This window comes from Equus przewalskii, chromosome 21 (genome assembly GCF_037783145.1).
Source record: "Equus przewalskii isolate Varuska chromosome 21, EquPr2, whole genome shotgun sequence".
Classification (NCBI taxonomy): domain Eukaryota; kingdom Metazoa; phylum Chordata; class Mammalia; order Perissodactyla; family Equidae; genus Equus; species Equus przewalskii.
In genome coordinates, this window is record NC_091851.1 from 36,802,908 (window position 1) to 36,818,553 (window position 15,646).

At 51.9% G+C, this 15,646-nt stretch overlaps 1 long non-coding RNA gene across 1 annotated transcript; it reads left to right on the forward strand.

Annotated features, from left to right (window-relative positions):
* The first annotated feature begins 2,944 nt into the window (after positions 1–2,944).
* LOC139078134 (uncharacterized) lies at positions 2,945–13,088 on the forward strand. The gene is made up of 3 exons (XR_011530932.1): positions 2,945–3,053; positions 3,933–4,571; positions 11,990–13,088. It is a non-coding gene; the product is annotated as an uncharacterized lncRNA (long non-coding RNA).
* The last annotated feature ends 2,558 nt before the right edge of the window (positions 13,089–15,646 follow it).

A 15,646-nucleotide genomic window follows, 5' to 3' on the forward strand; every position in this document is an offset into this window, starting at 1 on the left:
CTGTTTCTCCTCACCCCCAATCACCCCCACAGCCTGGCCCGGGGCCCAGGTCAGGTCCCCCAAGTCCCTCTCATGACGCCATGGTGCCTTTGCTTCCCAGCAAGGACCACAGGTAATGACACGAGGTGTCTATTATCCAAGGATGATCTGATCAGATGACAAGGCCATTTGAGGTGAATCCAATTAAACTGGGTACCAAAGTCCCACGGGAAAGGTTCTGCGATGTGTTGAAGAAACACGCACTGGGACACGCTTGAGTCCAGGCTCTGTTCGCAGAGCCACACGTGGAATCGTTCAGTCCTCCACACCGCGGACACTGTGTTACTGTCCCCATTTTACAGAGTGGGACACTGACGCACAGGAAGGGCGCCCAGCTGGTCATCGGCACGAGTTCCTGTTCTCGCCCACCTCTTCTGAATAAAAGGCTTTATCCGGAAAAATGAAACTAAATGTGACAAAAAATGAGTTTTCATCTCAGATTTAACAAATTTAGGTGATACTGGCAAATGTGCCCTGCTTCTTAGAGTAATCAACGAATGAATCGAGTACTAACCTTTGGCACAACTTTTCTGATAAAACCGCAGCACAGTCAGCATCCTTCCCTCAGCTTTGACCTGTGCAGCCCCATCCAAGGGGAGTCGCTTTCAAAAAGGCTGGAGGGCTCTGGGGCCTCCGGGGTCCATCGTTTCAGTTTCACCGTCCTCATCGCCTCTGGAAGACCCTGCCCTGCCCCCTTCCTGCTGGGCTCTCCTCTCCGGTGTTAATTGGCCTGAACCCCCAGACCCTCATTGTCTGTGACTTTGTGGTGATTCAAGGATCGCTCCCCGTTGTGTGGTGAGATGTGCATGCTCCCCGCAGCCCACGGTGCCCCCGCCCCCACATCTGCTGTGAGACCTCTAGTGGGGACCAGCCTGGTCACTCATGCCAGTGTGTGCAGAGGACAGCCAGCTCCGAGAGCCGCTCCGGAAATGTTCAGGAATTCTATTAACTGGTAGGTTGGGATCAGCCACGGTCAGAGAACCCCCCACGGAAACCAGCAGTTGCTACAAATCAGAGCTTTTTTTTCCTGAAGCCCCGGTTTACCAACACGCCAGTGCAGTCACGTCTCATGCACAGCCCCGACTTTTGGGTGGGAACCCCTGCTGTCAACTTTGGGACCCCTCCAGTGGCTCCTGTGTCCGCCCCCAGCTTTCTCCTTTCACCCACCTCACTAGAAGGGGCTCGGAACCCCAGAACCCCAGGGCTGAGACCACGTCTCTCCTCCGCACCCGTCCACTGACAGCCCCCCGCTTGCTCTAGGACGTGTGTCTGGTCTTCACACGAACAATTATTGAGCACTCACTGTGTGCGAGGAGCTGTCCCGGGTGCTGACATCGTTGCCTGGGGAGCAATCAGGGGCTGGATGGGTCAGTGACCTCAGACACGTGACTCTTGCCCAATGCACTTATCAGACAAGGAAGTGGGTGTTACCGTTGTAATAAACAGGCCTGCCCTTTGCAGGCCAAGCACACACAAAAAGAAAAGGAGGGTGAACAGTCAGAACTTCACTCCGATTCAAGCGACACATTCCAACCCACGCGGTGTCCTCACTGCAGCAGAGAAACCGGTGTGGGTGGGGTTCTCTGGTGACTTGCCCCTCATGCTGCCTGTGGCAATGCGCCCTCAGTCCCAGGTTCCCAGGGAAAGCCACATAACCACACCTCAGTCAGCAGGGAGACTGGCCAGACCCTCTCCCCCATTCACCCCTCACTCCCTCGTCTGCAGCCCCCCACACCCCACCAGCTCTCTGCACTGTTCACCCCACCCCAGAGGCCCCGCTCTTCTGGTCCCCACTGTGGCCTGGTGGTCAGTCACTCCTGCCCAGTCCGGGACTGCCGATGGGGTGGGGTGGGGTATGGGGGACAGGAGCCCATCGGGAGGAGGTAACCTTGGAAAGGAGCATCGAAAACAGTCGGACCCACCACCTTGTGAGGCTTCACCTGCCGGCAAACCCGCTCTGCCCACTCGGGCTGCCTCCCACACGGCGTGCGTCACCTTCTCGGCCTCGTGTGACCTGGCTCTCCGTAGACAGCAGCCCCCAGGAGATGCGGACAGAGGGCTCAGGTCTGCTATACCTGTTTGTCTCTTTGATTAACATCCTGTTTGTTCTACTTTCCCTCCATCTTTTCATGTCAACCTGACTCGTCGTAGACCCTGAATAAAGAGTTTCCTGAAGGAACGGCAGGAACTCTGCTTTGAGAAGGTGCTGTTGACTTTCGACCTTGGAGCGAGAATCATGTCAGATGCTTCCAATAATCAAGAAATCTTTCATTTTAATTCATTCATCAAAGATATTTTCTCTCCGAGAAGTTGACTTGGTTCCTTTTTTAGTTTCCCTGCCTGAGTGGCAAGTAACGAGCGAGTTGCCTGAATGTGGTGCGGGGTTCGTGGAGCTGCCTTAATTGGCTAATTTGCTTACATCTCTACCGGGTGCAATCAGAAGGCGTCTTCACGGAACGCCCTTGAAGCGAGGGAAAGCGTCCTTTCCTTCCACAGCTGCAGGTGGCAAGGAGGGGGCGGGCTGGGGAAGTGGAAATATTCCCACCCGTTCACCCTAAATAAAATATCCTAATTTTCAACGCTGGCCGCTACATCGTAATACGGCAGGAGGCTGAAATTGCACGTGTCCGAAGATCCCAGGAGCCTCCAAGTCGAGGAGGAGTCCCGAGTTTCCGCCCATGAGCCTCTGAACCCCACGGAGCGCTGGCCAGGGGTCCGGAGGCTGCGTCCAGACCAGACCAGACCCGCCGCCCGCTCAGGGCTCCCCAGCAGGCCACGCCCCCGGGGGCCTCCTTTCCTGCGGTGAAGCAGAGGGGCGGAGCCGCCTGAAGGGGCCCGACCACCAGGGCGGAAGCCTGGGAACCTGCATCTGCAGAGGGGACGTTAGCTGCTTTCCCAGACGCCCCCGGGGCCAAGGTTCAGCCACGGAGGTCCAGATGCCTCTCCTGACGTTTCAGCCACAGGACACAACCCTCCCTGCCACAAAGCTTTCTTTGAAAAACACATAAACCACGGTCAGAATTTTGTAAATTTCGATGTTCAGGCAGCTTTCAGCCCTTATGACTAATTGGTTAATCGTATTTCTTTACTGGGCATCATTATCTGAGATGACCCGCTTTTACTAGAGACAGTTTGTGCCATCTCTAAGCCTTGATGTTCTTGTCTTTTTTTTCCCCATTTTATTGAGAATGGTTTGTAACATGGTGTAATTTCGGGTGTACATTATTTAGCAATTTCTGAATAGATTTCATTGTGCTCACCACCAGTAGTCTAATCTTTGTCTATCACCATACATATGTGCCCCTTTATCCTTTTTGCCCACACCCCAATCCCCTTCCCCTCTGGTAACCACTGATCTGTTCTCTTTGTCCATGTGTTAGTTTATCTTCCACACATGAGTGAAATCAAACGGTATTTGTCTTCCTCTGTCTGGTTTATTCCACTTAACATAATACGCTCAAGGTCCATCCATGTTGTTGCAAATGGGATGATTTTGTCTTTTTTGTGGCTGAGTAGTATTCCATTGTATATATATCTTCTTTATCGTTTCATCTGTCGGTGGGCACTTGGGTTGCTTCCACGTCTTGGCTATTGTGAGTAATGCTGCAGTGAACATAGGGTGCATAAATTTCTTTGGATCATTGATTTCAAGTTCTTTGGATAAATACCCAGTAGTAGGATGGCTGGATTGTATGGTATTTCTATTTTTAATTTTTTGAGGAATCTCCATACTGCTTTCCATAGTGGCTGCACCAGTTTGCATTCCCACCAGCAGCGCATGAGGATTCCCTTCTCTCCACACCCTCTCCAACACTTGTTGCTTTTTGTCTTGGTGATTATAGCCATTCTGACCCTGTAAGGTGATGTCTCATTAATGTTCTTGTCTTTTAAAGGTTGCTGTTGGAATCAGATAAACAACGCAGGAGGAAGGCCCTACCAGCATGGCCTGGCGCAGACATTTGATAACAAATTCCTGCCTTCACTCCCTCCCTCCCTCTTTCCTCATTAGCTCTTTCTCTTGAATAAGAGAGAGACAGTTGTTCTTCAAATCTGTCTTGATTTTACCCTTTGGAGGTTAAAAAAAAAAAACACTCTCGGGTTCTTCCTGTCGCAGAATCAGCAGCAGCCACAGGCCGTGTTTTCCTCGGGCAGGCTGAAAGCCCCCATCTTGACCCCTATTCCCACACCTTCTGAATTTTTTTCACTTTGTTTTACTTTATTTTTCCCACTTCTCATTTTTAAAAATGGCAAACCCATAGAAAAGCCCAGAGAAACACAGTGAACATCCATATGCCCTTTGCTGAGATTCACCAGCTGGCATCAGGCCACCTGTGGGCCACCTCTCCCCACGGGCATCATTTATAGCATGTGTGTCAGTGTGTGTGTGTGTGTAGTTTTCCTTTTCTGGTTAACCATTTGAGACTATGGTGCAGACATCATGACAGTTCATTCCTGTGCAGATAGAGACCCCGGCTTCGGGAGCCCACCATCTGCAGAGGGAGGCAGACAACAACCAGTGACAGCCCAGGACAGTAAGCACAGCGCACAGCTGGTGCCCTCCCGTCCCCTCCTTCCTCACCGTTTTTGCCCCACGGTAGCTTCTTCCTGACCCTGAGACTGTCCCTCTGAGGCTTTCTCAGCCACAGGAGCCCCCGTGGCCGGGAGTTGACAACCTGGGAAGCGGCCATCAGCGAAGGCCAGACGGGAGCTGGTGGAGCCCACCCCACAGCCTCGCCCCCCGCACGGCCCCTCTGAGGCCCGTTCCACTCCGTCTCCCACAGGACCCCAGAGGGACTCACCCAGCGCCCCACGGTGGGCCCCTGCTCAGTACCCACCAGGGTTGGCGTGATAGTCTTTTTCCTTCCCACCTGCCTTCCCCGCCCTCCTGCAGGGCTCCCTGGGATCACCTCCAAATAAAAGCACTCTGCTCACACTCAGAGTCTGGGTTGGCTTCTGGAAGAATCCAGCCTAAGGCCTCATGGAAAGCATCAAGTCGTCAGATGGCAGTGAGTGGCCTGGAGAAAGACGGAGCCAGGAAGGGGAAGGGTGGTCGTGGAGGGAGGGGCTGTGGTTGTACAGAGAGCAGTGAGAAGGAGCCCACCGGGAAGGTGACACGGGAGCTAGTGCCCAGGAGGTGAGGGAGCAAGCCGGGGGGACATCTGGGAGAAGAGCAGGGCTGGGGGCGCAGAGCAGATATGAGACCCCGAGGCGGGAGCGCCTGGCCTGTCCTGGGAGGAGCAAGAGGCCCGTGTGACAGGAGCAGAGGGAGCACGGGAGACAAGTGGGAACAAGACTGGGGGCGGGGGGCGCCGAGTGCGCTGGGTTTTGTCGACTGTGTAAAGAGTTTCTGTGCAGAGCGAGGTGGGGAGACACGGGCTCTGTGCAGAGGAGAGGCACGATGCGACGTCCATTTAACAGGCTCGATCAGGCCTTGTGTGGAGAACACACTGAAGGGGGCAAGAGCCGACCAGGGAGACCAGCCAGGACTCTATTATGACAATCCTCCAAGAGATGACAGCCAGGGACCTCGGGGGAGCAAGGCAGGTGGGCCAAGCGATGGGATTCTGATCCACGTGAACAGGTGCACTGAGAGAGCACACGGCAGGTGTGAGAGGAGGAGAGGAGCTGGAGGAGTCAGCCTGAGCCCCCGGGAAGGGGGCGCTTTCATTCCTGAGAGGGGAGGTGCAAGGAACCCAATGGCTGTAAGATGTGGCGAGCTCAGGAACATGGCTGAATGTGTGAATCTGGGCATCACCTAAGAGGTGTGGTCTCCACGGAGAAATAAATATCTTCAAATAAAAATAAAAGGCTACTCCTGACGTCTCAGACAAATCGGATCAAAATCCCCAAAATATGACAAACGATACGTTTTGCCGCCCTTGGACGCCCTCGATCTGAGGAAGCGCATGGGCTTCACGATGGAAACTAAGAAGCCGATGGAGCTGGTGCTATTAGAGCCGGGCCACGGTCATCCCCACCACGTGCTCCACACCAGCTCGCTTCTCCTTGTTCCCGCCTCGAGTGGGGTCTCCAGAAGCAGAGACCGAAGGGGAATTTTCAGTTCAAGGTGTTTTGGGGGATCAATACTTGTGAAGGAAGTGGGAGAAGGCGGCGAGGCACGACAAGCTGATCTGTGACGCAGGCTGACAAAGCCACGGCAAACCCAGCGGGGAGCTCTGGATCACATGCTGCTCGTACGGGTCGGGCCCAAATGTCCAGGCCTTTATACCCCTGCCTCGCTCAGTGACCAGGAGTGGGGTCTCCAGGAAAGGCATGACCGTGCACAAGAGGCCTCTCTGCAGCTCAGACAGACCCTGCAGGAGCCATCTTACACATAAAAATTTTGAAGAAAATCTAGGATATTGCAGTTACAATCTAGAGAAGTTAGGGAGACTTTACAAACCAAGATGGATAATCCTGAAACTATTAAAGAAAAGAAACAGACATATTGAAAACATAAAAATTTGGAATTTTTGTACATAAAATGATTACCTAAAGAAAATCCTTCTATTCATCTGTAAAAGTATTTGTAGGTCAATAATAAACAAAGAGTCCATTTCTGTCCTATACAAAGAACTCTTACAAATTGCCAAGAAGAGGAGGCAATGGCTTATAAATTGACAGCTCACAGAAAAGCATATGTCAGCTCTCAAATTGATGGAAACCCATCCCATAGAAATAAATGTACTTATACTTTGTACCACTACACGCAAGGATGTCACTGCAGCATTGTCCTCAGTGGCCCAGAACCAGAAACAAAATTAATTCCCCATACTAGTGGAATGGCTGAATGCTTTTCAAGTATATCCACTGTGGAATATTGCACAGCTGTTGTAAAGAACAACTTTAATTTAGAGCTGTACAAGATGACTTGAAGGTATTTCTACAAGGAATTGAGTGATAACATCAAGATGCAGAAAAATGTTAGCTATGGGTTTATCAATTCTGTTGGTATTTTTAAAGAACTGACTTTTAGCTTTGTTAATTTTATCTGTTGACTTCTGTTTTCTATTTCATTAACCTCAGTTCTTAATTCTACTTGTCTGGTGTTTACTTTGATCTTTTTTTTCTAGTGTCTTCCAGCAAAATCTTCAGTCATTGATTTTTGATCTTTCTTCTTTTTTAATAGATGCATTTTAAAGCTATAAATTTTCCTCTTTGCACTGCTTTGGCTGCATCTCCAAATGATAGCGAAATGATTTTCGCTATCATTTAGCAACATTTCCTTTTAAATTAAATTTATTTGGAAAAACTACTGAAGCTATTTAGAATAAAATATAAAGTAAATAATAATTCAGTTGGTACACAAATGTGTCCAAAATTATGAAGGAGAAACAGAAGTTACTGAGGTTTGGGACACAATATTGTAACATTAATTTGAAAAAACTTTTTGCTTCAAAATTTGTTAAAGAGTCAAAAAACAAGTAATCTCCATCCCTCAGGAGTAAAACTGAAAGCTAGCTGAGAATCCCAGTTGAGATCTTAGGATTTTGTTTGTTGTTTTACTCTGAAGTGGCCACCTTCTTCTCCGCTTGCAGTGGCGAGCTGTCCCTCATCATCCGTGCGCCCTTCTTCCTTCAGTAAGAGCCCCTGGTTAGCGGGCACACGGCCGCTCAGAATTAGGACTACAGTTTCCAGCTCCCTTACAGTGATTCAGGGTGGGGTGAGTGAGTGCTGCCCAGTGGAATGTGAATACAGGGGACAGGTGCCCCTGCCAGGCTGAGCCCACAGAGGGAAGGCTGTGCCTACTTGTCCTTTGCCCTCTTCTCATTGTTGAAATGCATCCGGTGTGGGGCATCTGGACCAAGCGGAATAAAGCCAATGGCCTAGGTGCGGTGGAGCAAAACGAGGGAGGGAGCCTGGGCCCCTGACAGCTTCATGGGCCAGAACTGCCATCCCCAGCTCAGCTGTTGACACGAATGAGAAGTAAACTCCTGTCTTGTGGAAACCACCGTCTCTATCATAGCAGCCAGAGCCAACGCCTAACTCGTTCAGAGCCCACAGACACGGGATGAAGACCCACAGGTCCTAATGTGGGCTGTTGAGACTCAGCCTGTCAGCACGTTTCCCACATAAATCCAAATTAGAGAAGGATAAATAAGTAGGTTTTAGATGCTTTACACAGAACCCATGGGGCAGAAACAGAAGGTTGCTGATTTTATGGGTGGAAAAATGGAGTCCTAGATGGACGAAATGAATCATTCACCAAAGTTAGAAGCAAATTTTGCTACTAAAGTGTGCAGATTACCAGTCCACCCCAGGTGGCAAGGGACAGACCACAGGCCACATCCAGCCGGGAGAGGTGTCGTGACCAGCCCACAACTCGTTAGTCTGTACAGTTGGTTTTCAACACTAAAATGAGATGATTCCACAATGTATATGTAATTAAATCATCACATCGTACACTTTAAACATCTTACAATTTTAGTTGTCAATTGTATCTCAATAAAACTGAAAAAAAGATTTCACATAAAAATTTAGATGTCTCATAAAAATCTAGATTTCTAGCTTCCTCTGAAAAATCAGAGACATGGCCAACTGGATGTACCTTCCATCGGGCAACTCATGACCTGAGCAAGTCACGGCTGCCCTCACTGGCTGGGCCGTGAAGCTGAACTTGCCACAGTCCGTACCACTCCTTGTTGCCTCTGAAAGTCAGCAATATTTATTATCTCCCAGACTGCTGGGCTTTTTTTCCATCATAAAAACAAATCCCTGAGGGCCAGCCGGGTGGAACAGCACTTAAGTGCACACCTTCTGCTTTGGCAGCCCCGGGTTTGCGGGTTCGGATCCCGGGTGCTGACATAGTACCTGCTCCTTAGCAAGCCATGCCGTGGTAGGCGTCCCGCATATAAAATAGAGGAGGATGGGCATGGATGTTAGCTCAGGGTCAGTCTTCCTCAGCAAAAAAGAAGAGGAGTGGCAGCAGATGTTATCTCAGGGCTAATCTTCCTCAAAAAAAAAAAAAAAGACAAACAAACAAATCCCTCTACCCATCTCTGTACTAAAAACAACAGAAGAAAAGATCAAGAAGCCATGCGTTTCAAGAAAAAATGAGTGCTTATTTCTTTATGGAAATGAATTCCCTATGTATTTGCTATGCAAACAAAATATAATTGTGTTGAAAAAAATACACCCCATCTGCTTCCCTCACAGACACCTCCTACCTGGCCTGTGTAGGCATGTGAGTTACAATCCCATTCCTACACTCTCTGGGTACAACCACCGGTCTCACCACAGCTCCCACAGCCAGAGCAGGGCTCCCCAGCCCGTCACTCAGGGCCAAGAGTCCTGCTCACACTTTCCAGATGACATCATCCCGGCGGGAGCCAAGTCTCTATTTGGAGGTGTTTTCTTCCCTTCTTTGTTGTGTTTTTTCCTTCTTGGACCCAGGAACCAATCCAAGCCATGCCTGCTTCCCCAACACGTTAACACAAACAGGCGGCCTGCAAACTGAGGGGGCACGAGCCACCTCAATGACGCCGGTGGAGCGGCAGTTGCTATTGAGACGCTCCAGCAAGGGACAAAACCCTGCATTCGGGAGGAAAATTAACTGTACACAAACAAGAACACATTTCATCTCGAGTTAAAATCTTCAGCACTCCCTTGGCAGAGCGCTCTCGGGCTGCTGCCTTTCTCCTCCTTTCGGCGCTCCCTCCCCTCCCTTCCATGGGAGATTTTCTTGGCGACGGGCCGGGCTCTGCGGCCCCACGAGGGCTCACCCTGGACTCGCCCTCCGTCGTCGTCCTCCGGCCTGAGCTGGAGCTGCTCCAGCCCCCCCTGGGCCCCCGCCTCCCTCCCCAGCCCGCCCCTCCCTGCGCGGGGTCCCCTCCCGCAGCCCTAAAGAGTAAGAGCCGCGCCCCCCGCGCCCGGGGCTCCTCCTGCTGAGAAAGGGTTAAACTCGATGAGTGACCGGGAGGGGAAGAGGCTCCGCGGGGTAAGTGCTCGCTTTCGCCGAAGCTCGCAGATTCACCGCCAAGCGCCGCGAATAATGAGACCATCCATCTTTCACGGCTGAGAAGAGGAATCAGCCGCTGGCGCAAGTTTGAGAAGGGCGGTGGGGAAAGTCCTGCCTCCTCGGCCAGCGGCCAGCGATTCGTGCTCTGGGACCCCCGGTTCCCTGCCCAGCTGACCCCGGGCACCTGGGGACCGTGCCAGGTGGTCCCTGACCCTGAAACTCGCTAGCTCACCTAGGACTTACACCCTCAGCCCCTGGGAGGACGCGAGGCCCCTGCTTCCTGGGTCGTGGTCACACTTATGTGTTAGTGACATAAAACAACGCCATTTTCATCACTTTGATGGGAACATCTCGATAACACTCTCCTTGGAATCTGGGTTGGAAGTGCATTTCAAGGCTGCCAGAATCCAGGACACAATTCCAGAACTTTCTATCATCCCAGTGACCCAACCGGTAGGACATGCACCCGTTGGAGTCCCAGCAGCAGTGGCAGAGGACGGGCAGCCCCCACCTCCACTGTCCGCAGGAGCCTAGGAATTGCAGGTTTTAGCTTAGGGGCCGCTGTGGCCCAGGAAGCGTGCAGAGGCAGGCACCCTGTTCCTCATACGCTTACCTGGGCCTGAGCTTCTGTTCTCGCCACAAGGCCCAGCTCTCTCAGGTGCAACCTCTAGAGTCTGTGCTGTGCTGGCCACCAGCATCCTCAGCTGGGGCCTTTTTCAGTCTGGGGGTCCAAGGAGCGGCCTTAGGACAGCGTGCCCAGGGGAAAAGAAGCGGGCTGGCCTCCTTCTCCCATTTCTCACTCCCAGCCCAGCAGCTCGCCTTCATTGGTTCCCAGATCAGAGTCAACATGACATCCTCTTTAACAGCAAGAGTCCGGGGGCTGCAAAGAAGTGTGAAAACTACCAACCTACATCGCCCTCCCAATAGAAAAGCTGCTTCTTTGCAGTGTGCGGTTTCTGAAACTATGGTCAAGTCCCCTAAAAGATGATTTAGTTTGTTTTAATCATATAAGACTATTTGACATGTATTAGAAAAAAATGCGGTACATCGAATCCACAATTTCACCCATACTATTGCCTGAGATGAATAAAAGGGTTTTTTAAAGTTAATTGATTTAAACGAAAACTTTTTATAATATTAGAGGTAGTATATGCAAATGACGACCATCGTGAGCGTGGCTGGGAACGCCTGAGTCTGGGAGACCCTGCTGCGGGAGAGAAATCGCGAGTCTGGGAGTCGGTGGCGTGGCTGCGCACCCTGCCTCTGCCGCTCGTGGCCACGTGGCTCTGGGCAGGTGGAGCTGCCTCCTGGACCTCCAGCCCCTCGAGCGTCACATCAAGAGGTTGCAGTGGCTCTGCGGTTCCTTCTCCTTCACATCCGAAGACTGAGGGGGGCCGGGTCACGGATTCCAGAGGCGGAGTCTGGACCAGGTGCCCCACAGCTCCTGCTGCTGAGACGTCCTGGTGTGGCCCGGGACGTGTCCTTTCCACACCTGGTCCCCAGCCCTCCTGCTGCCTGAGAACGCCCCTTAGAGCCGCCCCCTGAGTTCCTGCTCGTCCTGACTTGGGCGTCTGTCACTTGCAGCCAAGGGACCCTCACGGATATAAATGGCTCTAGACTCACATCTTCCTGGGCCATTGTCCAGATCAAGTCCCCCTGGCCCTGCTGGCCACACCCTTGCACGTCCTGCCTTCTCCTCCTGGGGCCCCTCCCGCACTGCTGGCCTACGGTTTCCGCAGTGGCCGCACCACCTGATGTCCACGGCTCCTGTCAGGTGTCCCCTCTTCGGAGGTTTCAGCTCAACCCTTTTTTGAGAATGCCACCTCTCCTCTTGCCCCTTCGCTTGTTCTGGGGGCAGCACCACCTCACTGGCTCCCATAACCCCCTCCCGCCTCTGCTAACCATCTCTTCATTACACTCTTCAATTGGCCATTAGGCCATCTGTTTCCTGCCATCTGTCCCCTGACTAATTTTTTTTCCTCGTCACTGCAGTTGTGAGTACCTGAAATCCTAGATGCCGTGGGAAGAAAACAGGCAGATGTCCAAGAGCAAGGATGCGCAGGCAGAACCGGGCACTGAGGCAAGGGAGGCCGGAAGATGGAAGCTCCGAGCAGCGCCAAGGACAAGAAAATCGAAAGCTGCCAGCAGCATTCAGATCTCCCTGCCGGAAGACGCACGAGGCATTCCTCGAAACATAAGCAGCAAGAGATCCTTCCACCAGATCCCAGAGCTTCCAAAAGACAGTGCGAGCACTTTCATGAGAGGCCCTGCCGCTGCAGAAAGTCTAAATTCTTTGCTTGGCCGTTTACGAGGGAGGATGAAGACGTGGTTGCCAGACATAAGAGATAACCAAAATACGTGGTTTTTCAAACAGAAATTTGTGTGTATCTGTGTAATTATACAGATATGGAAAGAGTGAGCGAGAGCAAGAAAAATAAAGCAGAGGAATAGGAAAAAGGAACCATGATGAGGGGAAATTGAGGTTATCCGTCTGATGTTGTAGTGGGAGTTTCTCTGACACAAATAAGTTTGAAGAGCCCCTTCACCTGGCCTTGGGGCCGTAGCTGATACCCACCTGCAGGTCTTGGCTCTGGGGGGCACCACGGGGGCCCGCAGAGCTCTCAGGGAGCCAGGGCCACATCCACATCTTTTGTATGTGAGTCCTGCACCCTCCCTGACTGCCTGTACGGGGTCTCCCGACTCCCTGCTCCACCCTGAGGGCCGAGCTTCTCCCCCCAGCTCCCTTCTCCTCCTTCAGAGCTTCACCCAGGATCCTTTCACAAGACAGCCGGGCGTGCCCTTAAGTAACGCTGCCTCCAACACGAGTGCTTCTTCGCTTCTTCCGGTCACCTCAAAGACAACATCTTGGTTGGGTGCTACCCAGCCTTTAGCATCTCTCTAAGCCTTGCTTTTCACCTTTCAGAACAAAGAAAGAACAGGCCCTGGGCTTGGTGCGGAAGGCAGCCCCTCTGCCTAGGTTTATTGTTTATATTTCTATGGTTACCATCCTTTTGCAGCAAGACTTGCTGGTTTTCCATCTACTCCGCTGGTGTTTTCCTTTCAAATAAAATTTTTTTAGTGAAAACAAAAATGGGTTTATATAAAGAAAAATACTAAGTGAAGCAGGGGTCAGCAAACTACGGCCCGCAGGCGATTACCTGTTTCCGCAGCCCTGGCTCCCTGGCACACTGCCACGCCGAGTGGGTTATCTTTTGTCTCTGGCTGAGCGATTTTTGCACCAGCAGCGTGGAGCAGCTGCAGCAGAAACCACGTGCCCCACGAAGATTCAAAGAGTTACCCTCACCCGCCACAGGGATCGTTCGTGCAGCCCTGGGGTGAAGGGTCGTCCTGGTGGTGGGGGAGTGGGGAAGCGGAGACGGTGGCCTGCGAATGGTTGAAATTGGGGGAACAGTGAGCAATGGTTCAGAACTTGGGCTCCAGGGTGAAACAGCACCAGGTGAACCCCCAACTCCTCCACTTAGCATCAAGCCCCTTCTCCCCACCCCTCCCCCTCAGCTTCCCAGTCTGTAAAATAGGTCAACAGGCCCCGCCTCCTGGGGCCCTGGGGCGGAGTTAAGAGCACGAGAAAGGCGCAGGCCCGGTGCCTGGCGTAGAGCAGACGGAGAAGAAGCCGCCACAGTAGTTACTATGAGTGTAGATGGGGAGAAAACACACCTTTGCCAGCTGGGATAAGAGTTGTTAAGGAGAGGAACTTTTTCATAATGCAGGGAAACTATACTGAGAAGCCACTTGGGCTTGGAAAATGTGGGCCCCACATTGAAAAAAGACCACAGAGAAATAGCTGCTCAGGAGCGGGGATATGGGGTTGAGGTCTGGAGGGAGGGGGTCAAAGGGAAAGTAGTCGCTAAGCAACGCCTCCTGATGCTGGAGTTGGCAGAAATGCAAAGGGACCAGGACATCGATAAAATTGCCTCCTCCTGCTGCTCCAGAGTCACCAGTGAAACATGCCCATCACAGCTGCCATCGGGACGGGGAATTTGAGGAGTGAGGAACAAGGAGGAGGCGCCCATGCCGTGCGTGGGTGATGGCGTCCTGCAGAAGCCAGAAGAGCATCGAGGAGACGGGGTGGAGAGTAAGAGCTCAGCAGAGGCAGGATGGGAACAGGGAGAGACGCCAGCTCCGTGAATCACAGAAACCTGGAGGTCGGCTTTGGACTCCCCGTGGATGCCGGATTTGAGCACATCCACCAGCCAACACCCGGGTTACAATGAGATCCTGCAGTCCTTTCAAGCCAGAATTGTTTGCAACCTTAACAAACTTGCTGTAAAAACAACTGGCGAGATAATACATTCCAGCTCCCCTGGCCCAGGACAAACAGTTTCGTGCATTCCAGGAGTTTTCAGAGCCCCGGGTGCTTTTGATGTGGATTAAGGCTGCCCCAGGTAGAGAAGCCCAACGTGACCTGGTCTACATGCCGAACTATATGACCCGGTGGATTTTTATGGTATGAATTAGGGCTGCCCCAGGGAGAGAAGCCCAGGGCATCCTCACCTACATGCCGATCTATATGACCAGATTTGTATCTAAAGTTATACGACCGTACCATAACCAGACCCCATCTGCACTGAAATCATTTAATGACTTTTTACATCATCTTTTCTTTTTCCAGTAAAAATAAGTCACGTACCCATGCCTTATAAATTTAGCCCTAAACTCAGGGCAGCAACTCTTCACTGCCCATGGGTCCTGTCCCCATGCTATTCCATACTATTCTCTAAATAAAAGATCACTACTGCCAGACCTTGAGAGTCCAAGAAATCTTTCTTCTGACTCTTCAGCTCGCCGTCCCCGCATCACTCTGACCACACTGTCCGTCTCCCCACCCGTCCAGTGTGCTCCTTGAGCTTTGCCAAGGTTGAGCCTGTCCATGTCAGTGTGACCATCATTTCACCCGGGCATGCCACAAATTGAGAGAGGATAGTTTGGAGCCCTGGAATGGAGTAAACATTTATCTCGTTAAAGAATTCCTCCCTTTGGTCCCCACTTCTTCCTGAGTCAATGCCTGAGGCAGCTCTTTCTGGAAACATCCACTTGCCTGAGCCAATAAATTCCTTTTTGCCTCAGCCTATGGAGTTGTGTCCTTTGGCAAATTAAAAAATTCCTAATTTATAGAAACCAGAGGAGATAAGTGTAATTAAGTATCAATTGTACACATAAGGAAACTGAGGGTCCTTCTACCTCATAACCCCGCACCCCTGTTCTCTCCCAGCCAATGGAAAGAGAAAGAGAGGCGGTGCTCACACCCCATTGGCCACGCTTTTGTCACAAGAGAGCCTGGGAAATGTAGCCTTTCTTCTCCAAGGCCAGTTTCCCTGCTTCAATGAGATGTGCAGAGGATTCTAGGGGGCACCTGCATTCTCTGCGGCAGCTCAGCAACCCCTGCCGTGTTCCCCCACGGGGCAGCCGTGAGTGGGGGAGAGATGACCCACAAGCCTGACACCAATGTGACAGGGCATCTTTGTCACGGTGGCCTGGCCAGGGGATCCCTGCAGGGGGACAGCACTTACCTCTGGGCAGAACCAAGCTTTCTGCAGACAGACAGACCGGGAGGGAGAGGCAGTGAGCGATGATGGTTCAATACCCGCAAAGGCCTGCACCCCCTTCCCGGGACTCCCAGGGAACCCCAGG